Below are 14,382 nucleotides of genomic sequence, written 5' to 3'. Positions count from 1 at the left end.
AGGAAGATACATTTGACAATTTAAAGATACCAAGACCAAAACATGATTGGCACAAAAAGAAGTCAAGAGTTAGACTTAAAAGTCTGAACTTGTTTCTTTTTTGAGATTCCTAAAGAAAGACTATAAAAATATCTCTCTATGGATTAAAGGGAATCTCTAAAAAAATATCACTGATTTTATATTTAGCTTTTAGATTTGTAAAGGAAATATTACTCTGAACTATAATATAGAATTTAGAATGATATATCAAAAGATAATATTTTAATAATTGATGTACACTTAAGAAGCCTTGTAGAATATTCAGTGGCTATTTTTGAACTATAGTATAGAATTTAGAATTTTATATATAAAAGATAGCATTTTAATAATTGTTGAATGGTTAAGGCAAAAAGTGTATTTCTAATAACTGGTGATTTGCTAAGATGAAAATTAGACTTTAATGGTAAACATATGAATGTTTTGTAATGAACAATATAAGTTTTGTAGACAAAAGAATTATCTTTTATGGAAATAGGGAATTGTGGGTCACCCAAAATTAAGCTTTTTTCTATATACTACAGGCTATGCAAGAATACTCTATTGCAATTAAATAAAACTTAGTGAAAATATATTTTGAATTTTGTTGATTGACTTGGTTATAACTAGAAATATACTAACTTGTTTATTTTGACTATGTAATCGCTAAGGGAATTAGAGAGGACTTCTCTGTTGATGTAACCTGAACTATTTACAAATGGCTATCTTTCATATTAATTACACAACCACCACATTGTTTCACAAATATATGCATATGTAAATATTAAAAATCAATAAAACTTGTATACAAAAAAAGAAGAGTTTTCTATAATCCTGTGTCATTGTCAAACGATGGGATTCGTTACATCATTACTACAAGACCTTCACAGCTCTTTAAAATGGTTAGAGAGTTAAGGAAAAGTAAAAATCTCAGGTTAAATGCTGGATGAATGGATACAGATAGCTAGCTAGCTAGCTAGACAGACAGATAGACATTTTATGAATATGAATATAGTGCAGTAGAAACTCCTTTGGATTAGAGCTGAGACCCTTTAGCTTGTTTACAGAACATGAGATGCTAAAATGTGATTTTTAAAAAGTTATTTGGTTTTTGGTTTAACTGACTGAACAAATAAGCCATTTTCTTTGTATACAGTGTGAATGTATATAAAGCTAGAATACAGTTTATTGGTAAAAGCTATGAATTCATTACAATAGTTCTATTACTCTAAATTCAGGTTTAACATATTGTAGAAACCTAGTCTTTATCTCTTTGTGGGTAAAGACTAGGAGCAGTTAGCCTTTGGTCCAGCGCTGTTTTCCTGCTGAAAAGGGATTTTCATCTTTAAAAAAAAATACAGGACAAATGGCAGCTTGGGGACTGAAGACATGCTTTTAGCAGGAAAATTAATCAACGGCAAATGCTTAAACCCTACCCTAGGTCTAAAATTGCTTCACCAAAAGTTACTACAATGCAATAATTTACTATAATTGTAATGGGTCAACCAGCTGAACTTCTCTGAATTCCAGGCCAATTACAGAGACATCGTTATGTAAGCCTGCTCACTCAGGAAATTAAAGCTGCTCTGAGGGGAAGGAATGATGGGTGCTATTTGGGGCTGAAGGTTATTGGGGAGGCAGTTCTAGGGCTCCTGATCAGTGCTCCAATATGCTGAGATTCTGATCCACCCATGTTTTGATCTTCATTAAAATCATGCATGAAACAACATGATTTATCAAAGCATGTTTTTAGCTATATCTTTTCTGAATGTACAACACACGTTTTTTATGCCTTTATAAATAAAACTTCAAGATCAAAGCAGTTATTGTGAAAAAAAATCATTCTTTAAATCACAGTTACAACAACCATTTCCCCACTGACAGTAGATGGCAAAATATTAAAGGTCAGATTTGAACAGCAGAATGCACAAACAGGGGCTGCTTTTGCCTCATTTACAAAGTGCAAGAAAACTTTTCTTTGTCAGTGCAGTCAGTCCCCTTAGGAATGCATTAACATTAAATATGATACAATGAACTTTGTCTCTACAGTATGCTCCTATTAGTAGCGGAAGTTCTGTTATTAATTTTTCTCCCTCCCCTTTAAATAATTGCATTTTTGTGTGTGCAATTGTTCTGGATCTCAAACCAGTTTCAGGAGAGGGCAGGAATCGGATTCTACTGAGGGAGACAAATGGGTGAGGCATATGACATTTTATGGGTGCAGGAAGAACATGGATTATATTAAAGTCCAAATGAATAAAAGCAGAAATTAAGTGAAGCTGTGCACACATAATGAAGCTTTTCAGAGTGAGGAATGGCAGTTGAAAACCCTGTAGAGGCATGAGAAAAATAAAATACAGGTTGTGAAGAAGGGATAATAGAGCAGAAATGAACCAAATGGCCTTTTCTGCTTCAATTAAGATAGTTAGAAAAAGAAAATGGATTGCTTCCACAAGCAACCCACTCAAGTACACAAAGTCACCAGGTTTGGCATTAAGCTGGAATTACCAAGAATTGAGAGGAATGCATAGAACTGGAAGATATATTATTTTGATTTTTAATCTAGTCTTCATTGCTATGAAACAAAAATAACACATGTGCCAGTGTGGGTGTGATTGTCCACTTTGAATATAAAGCTGGTAGCTTTCCAGAATACTTCTTGTAGAAGATGAAGAAGATGAAGAACAGAACTAGGCAATGAATTGTACAATGTATTATAGGAGAGAAGTAATAATTAGCTTCCAAAAAGATCTTCTGTATGATATAATATTTTGCTTCTAATTTTCTCCCATCATTTGTCAGAAGCAATTGGAGTAGATGGTCTCGAATTAATTTTCTACCTTGCTATAAGATAGTTTCCATGTTCTTATACCTTAGATCAGAGATGTGAAACTTGTAGTACATGATCTAATTTCAGAAAAGCATGAGGAGTCCAGACGGAGAAAATGGAACAAAGAGGAAAAATAGGGAAAAGGGAAGAATCAAAATAGACAGAGCAATACACGTGATCCATTCTTCCTTCTTAAGCCCAGTGCCTCTCATTTCTAAACCTCAAAGATTCTCAGAGAGAATGCTAATGACCAGATGATTGCAAAGAATATAAATGCTTTGATTCCCTTTCCACCACCACCAATCAAAACTGAAGAAGCTTCTTACATGAGAAGCAAAATGTCTTCAAGGGGAAAAAAAGTCCAGTTGCCTTTTGAAAAAGCACTTTTGGAACAATCATGACCTGGATGATTGACAATATTAATAGACAAAACATTATCAACATTAAAAAATTTGAGGCTCTTAAAAATATGGAAAAATTCAGGAACCAGTAACAAGTGGAAACATCTATTATTTTGTAATGTAGCTAGTACATGATGAAGCAATATTTTACTAATTACCTGTATTATAAAATGATTACAGTTTCTTGCAATCCACTAATATTTTCATATGATAAAACACATTGATGGAAAAAATGTAATGTTTTTATTTTATAGCATCATGAATGATATATGCCAGATTATAAATCCTCCAGAATATACATCATATAAATAATTATTGTTAAATAATTTATACAAATCATACAAATAATTTATAGATACCATACAAATTCATTATTAATGAATTTATATCATTTTTATTTATATAATACCTATAAAAATTAGCCCACTCTTTTCACAATTCTTGAGATAATCAGATGAAACATTTATCTTTAAAGAAAGTTTTGCATTAAAAGAATTTTGCCAATATTTTCTTTCATAAATAATAATAAACTTAATTCTTTAGGGAGCCATGGCTTTAATCATTGATAGTAGAGTTAATTATTCCTGTGTAGAAAATATGTATCATTAACATTTAAGAAAAAAATTCTTAGCATTTAAAGAAATTGTACATAACATGGAGAAAAAGCTCATTAATCTCTAATCTCATTAGATCTTTATTCATGTTTTTGAAATACTATTATCACCTGAAATGTCATATTTATGCTTTAACTTTATTATTTCTACTACAAGTGATCATGGTAGAAAAATCTACACAATGCTGAAACTTGTTCATGTTTGTATAACCTGACGAAAAGCAGGTTGGATATTTAATTATTGCCAGTATTATTAATAATTGTACATGTACTGAACAATTTTAGCTGTTTGCCTCCATTTTTTTAATGTCCTGGCTGGAATACATTCCAGCTCTATACAAAAAAGATGTCATCTTTAATTATAATTACCTTATATTATAATTATATTAGCTTTATATCATGATTATTACAATTTACATTGCAAATTATATTAGAATAATAAGTATATTATAATTAAAACACATAAATAAATAAAGGAAGAAATTCCATTAGTATTGCTACTAACTTTCTGTAAGGCTAACAACCTCAAGTTTTGTTCTCCAGGTTAATTAACATTTTTTGAGTCTAATTACACACTAAATTGATTCAGCTCTCCAAGTAACTCAGTGAAGCCTATCACAGGAATAAAGGGATAGGGTTTTTTGGTTGTTTTTTTTTTATAAAAGATAGAGAAGCATTTTCAGGGGTTCATCAAAAAAGTCAAGATGGCTACCACAGGATCAAAGTACTGTCTCCTTTTTAGCATGTACCAACCCCCACCATCTCTATTGTTTTTCCCCAAGGGATGTCTCTGTAAAGTGGCATTGGTCCATCTTGGTGTCAGACATAAACAATCGATCCACACATGATGGTGCAACTAAATTGATTTATTGCTAATCATGCCTGTGCACAGGAATCTTTTCAACTAATGGTTAGCACTTGCTTGGATTAGATAAAGATCCATGGAATACAAGGGAAGTTGGAATTAGTTTGCTTGTGCTATGTGGGGATTTTCTAGGCTGATCCCTCTTTTAACTCTGCCCCCAAATTCTGCTACTCCTACAGGAATTTATCTTTTTTAAGAGACCAGCTAAACTATCAGGAAAAAAGCAGATGCACATTGAATGATTGATTCTACACATCCATTCCTCAATACTCAGGAAAATGTTGTTGTTGTTAGCTGCGAAGTTGTGTCCGACCCATCGCGACCCTATGGACAATGTTCCTCCAGGCCTTCCTGTCCTCTACCATCTTCTGGAGTCCATTTAAGCTCAGGCCTACTGCTTCAGTGACTCCATCCAGCCACCTCATTCTCTGTTGTCCCCTTCTTCTCTTGCCCTCAATCTTTCCCAGCATTAGGTTCTTCTCCAGTGAGTCCTTCCTCCTCATTAGGTGGCCAAAGTATTTGAGTTTTAGCTTCAGGATCTGGCCTTCTAAAGAGCAGTCAGGGTTGATCTCCTCTAGGACTGACCGGTTTGATCGCCTTGCAGCCCAAGGGACTCGCAGGAGTCTTCTCCAGCACCATAGCTCAAAGGCCTCAATTCTTTGGCGCTCGGCCTTTCTTATGGTCCAACTTTCACTGCCATACATTGCAACTGGGAAGACCATAGCCTTGACTATATGCACTTTTGTTGACAGGGTGATGTCTCTGCTTTTTAGTGTGCTGTCTAGATTTGTCATGGCTTTCCGCCCGAGGAGCAAGCATCTTTTAATTTCTTGGCTACAGTCTCCATCTGCAGTGATCTTGGAGCCCAGGAAAATAAAATCTGTCACTACCTCCATTTCTTCCCCATCTATTTGCCAGGAATTGAGAGGGCCAGATGCCATGATCTTGGTTTTCGTAATGTTAAGTTTCAACCCAAGTTTTGCACTCTCCTTCTTCACCCACAACAAGAGGCTCTTTAGTTCTTCTTCACTTTCTGCCATTAGAGTGGTATCATCTGCATATCTTAGGTTGTTGATTTTTCTTCCGGCAATCTTAATTCCAATTTTTGATTCATCTAGCCCTGCCTTTCTCATGATGTGTTCTGCATATAAGTTAAATACAGCCTTGCCGGAATCCTTTCTCAATTTTGAACCAGTCAGTGCTTCCATGTCCAGTTCTCACTGTTGCTTCTTGGCCCACACAGGGAAATGTATAAAACCATAAAATAACAATAGAAGAAAAACCATGTTTTAGTATCATAAAAGAGCACAAAATTCATAACTTTTAAGACACATTACCAAAGTTTGCCCCACCCCCCATTGACAGGTATTAAATGCCCATTTCAATGTGAAGTTTTCACTCTAGTACTAAAATAGTATTTTATCCAGAGCCATACCATGTAGTGTTTCTGATATCCTGTTCTCTGAATTGGGGCAGCCAATACAGCGAGGACACAAAAATGGTCTAGACTCTAGAGAGTATTTTTTTTGCCTGCTGTTACATATTCTGACACAAACAACCCCCCTCACAGCTATAAGGGATCCCCGGCAGCCGTTGACAGCCGTCAAAAGGCTGCCGCGGCAATCCCCCCCCACACACGCAGCTAGCGGCCGATTCTGACAGCTGTCAAACTGCCGCGCATGCGCAGTACACTGACAGCTGTCAAACCGGCCGACTCTGACAGCTGTCAAACTGCCACGCATGCGCAGTGCACTGACAGCTGTCAAACTTCAGAGAGCCGCGCATGCGCAGCTCAGCCGGAGCTGTCAAAGCTGCCAGCTGGCCCCGGCAACAAGCCGCTACAGCCGCGCCTATCTTAGCCAGTCTCTCTCTCTTATTGGGCGTTCCTGTTGGCGGGAGAAAACCTGTTTGTTTATTGGTTCTTGACGTTGTTGTTTGTTGTTCCTTCTGACTATAAATACGGGGAATTCCCGGCGTTCTCTCGCCCGGGACCTCTGCCCAATAAACGCGTTGTTTGACCTTGCCTGCTGTCTCCTGTCGTCCCTCAAGACAATCCACCTGGCGACGAAGGTCTGATACGGGTCTGCTTGATAGCTGAAGTCACTCGCTGAAGCCACAAGTGAAGGAGGGAAGCCGTCCCACCAGCTGACACCGCTGAAGTCACTTGCTGGTCGGGAGAGCCCTCCACGCACTCCGTCCTAAGCAGACCCGTGGTCCTGACAGTATGGCAAACCTTGGGCACGTCCGAGAATTCGATGTCTCCCAGCCCGAGGCCTGGGAATCACATCTCGGGCAAGTGGAGGGGTACCTCCTCGTCAACAACATTGTCGAGGATCGCCCCAAAGCCGCGGCGCTCCTTTGCCTCAGCGGCCCGGCGGTCTATGATGTCGCCGTGGGGCTATGCGACCCTGCTCCGGTGGCTTCGGTGCCATATGCCGAGCTGGTCGACTGCCTCAATCGTCACTTTGCCCTGAGATGGTCCGAGCTGTACTGGCGGTTGAACTTCGCCTGCCAGTACCAACGTCCAGGCGAGTCGGCCAAATCATTCATAGCCACGGTCCGACAAGCGGCCCGACGCTGCCGTTTCCCGGACCTCGAGGACCGCATAAGGGACCAGGTCATAGTCGGGCTGCGAAACTTGAAGCTCCAGAAGAAGCTCGTCACAAAGCCGACGATGGACCTGGCCGAATTAACCATAGAAATTATGGCATATGAAGATAGCCATCGGGAGGACGTGCTGCCGCCTGGAAATCCCTTCACGGGGTCAGTTCACCATGACTGCCCTAGAAGTGCCGACCCAGGAACGACCGAGCAGAAGACTGAAGTGGACACCATCCGTCCGAGACCCACCAACCCCCAGACTCGCCAGGAGGGTGACAAAGGGTCAGATCGTCCGGCCGGAGGCCCAAGGGAGACCACCAACTGCTCCAAGTGTGCCAGCTGCGGTGGCAACCATGCCAGGGCATCATGCAAATTTCGAAATGCCAAGTGCCATGGCTGCGGCAAAACTGGCCACATTCGCTCTGCCTGCCGCAGCACCAGCCGCAAGACCTTTCACGACCTGGAGGCGGCCACGGAAGGTAATATTCCCACCCCCAAATTGCCAGGGAAGTCCCTATGGTCATCTGTCATGACCACTAGCACGGACCAGGGGCCCTTAACCACCAGCTTTATCCGCCCCAAAATTAAAATTCAGGTCCGGATTCAGGGCATCCCCTGTGAAATGGAGGTGGACTCTGGGTCCTCAGTCTCCATTCTGTCCTGGGACACATTACAAGGGATCGCGCGCCAATGCAGGCACTGGTTTCCTATTACCCCCTCAAAAATTCTGCTAGCAGATTTCCAGGGCGCCCCTATCAAATTAAAAGGAGAAACGAGGCTCTCCATTAGCTATCAACATTTCCAGGGGGAATTAACAGCCCAAATCGCAACAGGTAAACGAGCCAGTCTCATTGGCCTCGACTGGTTCGAACCCCTTGGAATAAAAATCCTGGGCGTGAACCATTTTCAGCCTCACCAATTACAAGCCGTCTGCCAACAATTCGCAGACGTGTTTGACGGGTCGCTGGGGAAATTCAATGGGCCGCCCATCGACCTAAAATTAAACCCAGAAGTCCTGCCCATCAGGATCAAGGCGAGGAGAGTCCCTTTCGCGCTCAAATCTAAGATAGAGGCAGAGCTCGACAGGCTAATCGGTCTGGGAGTCATAGTACCCACAGAAGGGGGCACTTGGGAGACCCCCATAGTCACCCCTGTCAAGCCCAACGGGGAGGTCCGCCTCTGCGCGGACTATAAAGCCACCCTGAATCGGGCTTTGAACCACCACGCCTACCCAGTCCCAGCTGTCAGGGACGTGCTTTCTTCTATTCAGGCAGGCACTATATTTGCCAAATTAGACTTAGCCCATGCATTCTTGCAGCTACCAGTCTCAGAACGCACCGCCAATGCCCAAACTATTGTAACCCACCGCGGAGTGTTCAAAGTGAACCGCCTGCAGTTCGGGATAGCAGTAGCACCTGGAATATTCCAGGAGACCATGGAGCGGACTCTTAAGGGAATCCCTGGGGTCTGCCCCTATTTCGATGACGTGCTCATCGCGGGGGAAACGGAAGACATATTAGCTGACAGGCTGCAGGAGGTGCTTCAAAGATTCCGCACCGCTGGCCTCAAATTAAAAAAAGAAAAGTGCTCCATTGGAGTTCCTTCTACGGAATTCCTGGGGTACAAAATTGACGCTAATGGAATCCACCCCACGGATTCTAAAGTCAGAGCCATCAGGGCAGCACCCCCCCAAAAAATAAGGCAGAACTACAAGCCTTTTTGGGTCTCATAAACTTCTATCATGCTTTCCTCCCCCACAAAGCTTCCATAGCAGAGCCACTCCACAGGCTATTAGACAAAGGAGCCCAGTGGCTCTGGACCCAAGCCCACGACGACAGTTTTAACAAATTAAAACAACTCCTCTCAAGCAGGTCCACAGTCACCCACTACAAAGAAAAACTGCCCCTCTGTGTCGCTTGCGACGCGTCCCCCTATGGCATAGGCGCCGTCCTCAGCCACCTCCACAGCGATGGAACTCAATCCCCCATCGCATACTACTCCAGGACCTTGTCCAAAGCCGAGCACAATTACGCGCAAATTGACAAGGAAGCCCTAGCACTAGTGGCGAGCGTGAAGAAATTTCACGATTACTTATACGGCCGCCACTTTACAATCTTCACTGACCACAAACCCCTGCTAGGGCTCTTCACCTGGGACAGATTGACCCCGCAAATTTTATCCCCCAGAATGCTTCGCTGGACCACATTCCTAGCAGCATCCTCTTTCAAAATTGAATATAAACCAGGCAAGGAAATGGGCCACGCAGATGGCCTCAGCAGACTGCCCCTGCCCATCCTCGACCCAGACCCTGCACCCGCCGGCCAACTCCTAGCCATCCAGGAACTGCCGGACCACCCCGTATCTGCCAAAGAAATAGCTATGGCAACCAGCAAAGACAAAATCCTGGGCAGGGTTCTGACCTGGGTCCAAACCGGCTGGCAATCCACATCCCCAGGGCCTGAATTTCAGCCTTTTTTTCTAAGGCGCCTAGAACTGTCAGCCCACCTTGGCTGCATCCTTTGTGGCAGCCGGGTCATTGTACCCGCCCCGCACAGGCAACAAGTTTTAACCTCCCTTCACGAAGGCCACCCTGGGGTGGTCAAGATGAAATCCCTCGCCTGCAGCTACTTGTGGTGGCCAGGGCTCGATGCAGACATCGAACACTTTGTAGCAACCTGCAACATGTGCCAACAGACAAGGCCACCCCTTCCGCACACCCCTGTCCATAAGTGGGAGGTGACAAAAAACCCCTGGTCCCGTATTCATGTTGATTTCGCCGGCCCCTTCCAGGGACAAAATTTTCTTATAATAGTGGACAGTTTTTCAAAATGGCTCGAGGTCGTTCCAGTACCCAGCACAACCTCAGCAGCCACCATCAGGGTTTTACGGAGGGTATTTGCCACCCATGGGTTACCTGATGTCATCGTATCTGACAACGGGCCCCAATTCACCTCTAATGACTTCCAGGTTTTCATCAGGGCCAACTTGATTAGGCATGCCACCTCCGCGCCCTTTCACCCCTCCTCGAACGGTCTCGCAGAGGCCATGGTGAAGGCGATCAAAGATGCCTTAAGAAAAATCATCTCCGGCGACTGGCACTGCAGACTGGCCAAATACCTCCTGGCCCAGCACTCCACACCATGCACCACCACCGGCAAGTCTCCGGCCGAACTCCGCTGGGGGCGCCGCCTGGTCACAAAACTGGACCGTTTACACCCTGACAGGGCAGCCGCCGAACAAACCAACGCACCGACCGCCAAGGTCTTCTCTCCCGGCCAGCCCATTTGGGCAAAGAACTTCGGGGCCGGCGACAAGTGGCTACGAGGCGTGATCTCTGACCAGACTGGCCCGGTCTCCTACCTCGTCGACCTAGGAGACGGAAGGCTCATCCGGCGACACGCTGACCAACTGAGGAAGTGGGTGCCGCAGGACCACAGTTCCCGAGCCCAACTGGGCACACTAATTTCCCCAGCAGCACCGCTAACGCCACCTAGCACAACACCACTCGTCCCAGACATCGCCGACGACCACCAACATCCAAACCCCGAACTTTTTCCCACCGAGGAAAGGGAAGACCAGCCCAGCACACGTCAGCCCAGCCCGAGCCTCCGCCGCTCCACCAGACCGCGGAAGGCTCCCTCGTACTTGGCGGACTATGAATGGGCTGGCAGCAGGACTAGCGGAACTGACCCCAGCTAAACTTCCAGGGGCAAGGGGGGAAGGGGTGTTACATATTCTGACACAAACAACCCCCCTCACAGCTATAAGGGATCCCCGGCAGCCGTTGACAGCCATCAAAAGGCTGCCGCGGCAATCCCCCCCACACACACGCGGCTAGCGGCCGATTCTGACAGCTGTCAAACTGCCGCGCATGCGCAGTACACTGACAGCTGTCAAACCGGCCAACTCTGACAGCTGTCAAACTGCCACGCATGCACAGTGCACTGACAGCTGTCAAACTTCAGAGAGCCGCGCATGCGCAGCTCAGCCGGAGCTGTCAAAGCTGCCAGCTGGCCCCGGCAACAAGCCGCTACAGCCGCGCCTACCTTAGCCAGTCTCTCTCTCTTATTGGGCGTTCCTGTTGGCGGGAGAAAACCTGTTTGTTTATTGGTTCTTGACGTTGTTGTTTGTTGTTCCTTCTGACTATAAATACGGGGAATTCCCGGCGTTGTCTCGCCCGGGACCTCTGCCCAATAAACGCGTTGTTTGACCGTGCCTGCTGTCTCCTGTCGTCCCTCAAGACAATCCACCTGCTAATATCCTGATCACACCATTTTGTATCAGTTTCAGCTTCCAAGTCATCTTCAGAGGCTGCCTTATGTTGAGAGTGTTGCAATATCCAATAGTGTAGTACTAAGAGCATGCATTGTGTATCAAATGGAGTGCACCAATTATTTTACTTAGATAGATAAAATGGGAAAAAACAAGAAATAATAATGTTATCACCAAAAGGCAAGATCAGATTGGAAAACAAGATCAACAAGCTGAGATGCAAGCAAACTAAAACAAATGAAAGCAAAGAAACTGAATAACAAGAAGACCAAGAAATACCACCTAGAAACAAAGAAAATGAAGGAAGTACTGGAAATAATAATGCAGCTCAGGGACTTTAGAATTTAAACTGACAGGCACTTCAGACTTAACAATTGTCGATAAGGAAGTAATAAAGTCTGGGGAGTGGACATGAGAAAGAAAGTCTGGAAGCAGCAGAGAAAGAACCAGAGAAGATAACAAAATACAAAGACTTGCAAATAGAAGTAGAATAAGTGTGACAAAAGAAAGCAAAGATAGTTTCAATAGTAATAGGCACCCCAAGTGCAAACCCAAAATAAATGGAACCCCACTTGAACACCAATGGCATTGACAAAATCATGATCAGTCAATTGCAAAAGGCAGCTTCGTTTAGAACACCTTACATCCTTCAATAATACCTTTAACACAATTTGGCTATTCCAGGTGCCAAATTCAGTTTGAACATCTGGCTGACTGTAGAATGAACCATAATACACAGTCTAGATGTTTGTGAGAGCTGCAACAAATCAAGAGGGGAGCTGCAACAATACAATCAAAGGGACCATGGCAGGTACGAGTTATAGCTGAATGTAATATCCTAGCAATTTCTTTTGTTCTCTATTTGCTTAACATGATTAATTCTTGGCATTCTTTATAAATGTTATACCAGATTAGTTTCTGGGTTTTCAAATTTGATGCTTATTTTTATTGCTAGCAGTTTGCAAACATTTATATAACTTATTTGATAAAATTACTGAAAATGAAAAAAAAGCTTTCCTTTGTGTTTCCCCCTCACTTCCCCGATTCTATTGGGTTCCTGTAATTCTGTTTACAGTCTGTCACGATGATGGTTCAATTTTCAGAGCTGTTAGCTACCTTCTGTTGCTGATTAAATTTTTGTTTAGTTTTACTGGGAAGTCTGTTGGATTAATTTAACAAACTCTGTTTGCTTTAGTGAGAATGACCTGCAGCCACCTTCAGCTTGTACAAAATAATAATCTTTTCCATGATTTATTGATTCGGCACTCTTTACCTTAACAAAAAGTGTAATAAAAAAGCTTGCTTTTACTTTACTTGAATTTATAGGCATGAGGCCCTTAATTTGAATACACTGGAGATGAGATTGTATCTAATAGCTTTGCTCACTTTACTGTTATTAACATTCCTGTTTTTTCAGAAAGTTTACCACAGCTACATTATGCTAAGGGTAGAACTTCACACGGTTCTTTCCTTTATTCTTTTGGAGATTGTTCACTTCAAACAGCCAAGTTAAGTCTATTAAAGCTTAATTTCTGATTTTAAAAAGGTTTACTGAATCATTGGCCTCAATATCATTTATTCTAACTCATTATGCAGTCATGCAGCAGCAGCCCTACCTGAGCTTCTCGACATCCGCTCGGGGCTGGTGATTGAGTTCCCCAAACTTATAGTTTTGGGTGACTTCAATCTACCATCCCTGGGAGGATCATCTGAGTTAGCTCGGGAGTTCATGGCTTCCATGACAGCCATGGACCTGACGCAAGTAATTTATGGACCGACTCATGTGGGAGGCCACACCCTTGACTTGGTTTTCTTATCTGGACGGTGGTTAGATGATCTTGGTGGGGGCTCCCCAACTGTTATGCCCCTGTCATGGACCGATCATCATCTCCTGCGGCTGGTCTTCCATTTTGCCACTCCCCGCCGGGTGTGTGTGGAGCCAATTAGATGGTACCGCCCCAGGCGCTTAATGGACCCTGATAGGTTCCAGGCAGCGCTGGGGTCCCCACCTGCCTCCGTTGCTCACAACTCAGTGGGCTAATGCCTCCTTAAGTAACACCAGCTGCCTGCAATTAGTGCAGGTTCGCGTCCCACCAGGCTCAAGGTTGACTCAGCCTTCCATCCTTCCGAGGTAGGTAAAATGAGGACCCAGATTGTTGGGGGCAATTAAGCTGACTTTGTAATAATGCCGCTTGGGTGTGTGTGTGAAAGCCCTAATAAGCAGGCATATACATAGAATGAAGGCTATTGCTAAGCTTGTAAGCCGCCCTGAGTCTTCGGAGAAGGGCGGGATATAAATGGAATAAAAATAAAAAAATAAAATAAATAAAATAAACTCGGCGGATGCCTTAGTAGAAGCCTGGGAAAGGGCAGCCACTGAGGCATTGACCAAGTTGTACCCTTGCGGCCCCTGACCCGGTGCAGATCCCAGTGAGCTCCATGGTTTTCCGTGGAGCTTCAGGAGATGAAGTGTCAGAGACGGGGCCTAGAGAGCTGTTGGAGATCCAGCCGATCTGAATCCGACCGATTGTGACTAAGAATCTATATTAGGTCTTATCTCGCAGCGATAAGGGCGGCGAGGTCTAATCACTTCGCTACCCTTATCGCGTCCGCAGATAACTGCCCGGCCGCCCTGTTTAGGGTGACCCACTCCCTCCTTAATCAGGAGGTGAGGGAGGAACCCTTGCAGGGACGTGCTGAGGAGTTCAGTCAACATCTGTCGGACAAAATCGCTCGGATTCAGACTGGTCTGGACTCTGACTAGGCAGAGTCGGACGATCAGGAC

This window comes from Vipera ursinii (genome assembly GCF_947247035.1).
Source record: "Vipera ursinii genome assembly, chromosome: Z".
NCBI classification, from domain to species: Eukaryota; Metazoa; Chordata; class Lepidosauria; order Squamata; family Viperidae; genus Vipera; species Vipera ursinii.
This window is presented reverse-complemented; position numbering follows the sequence as displayed.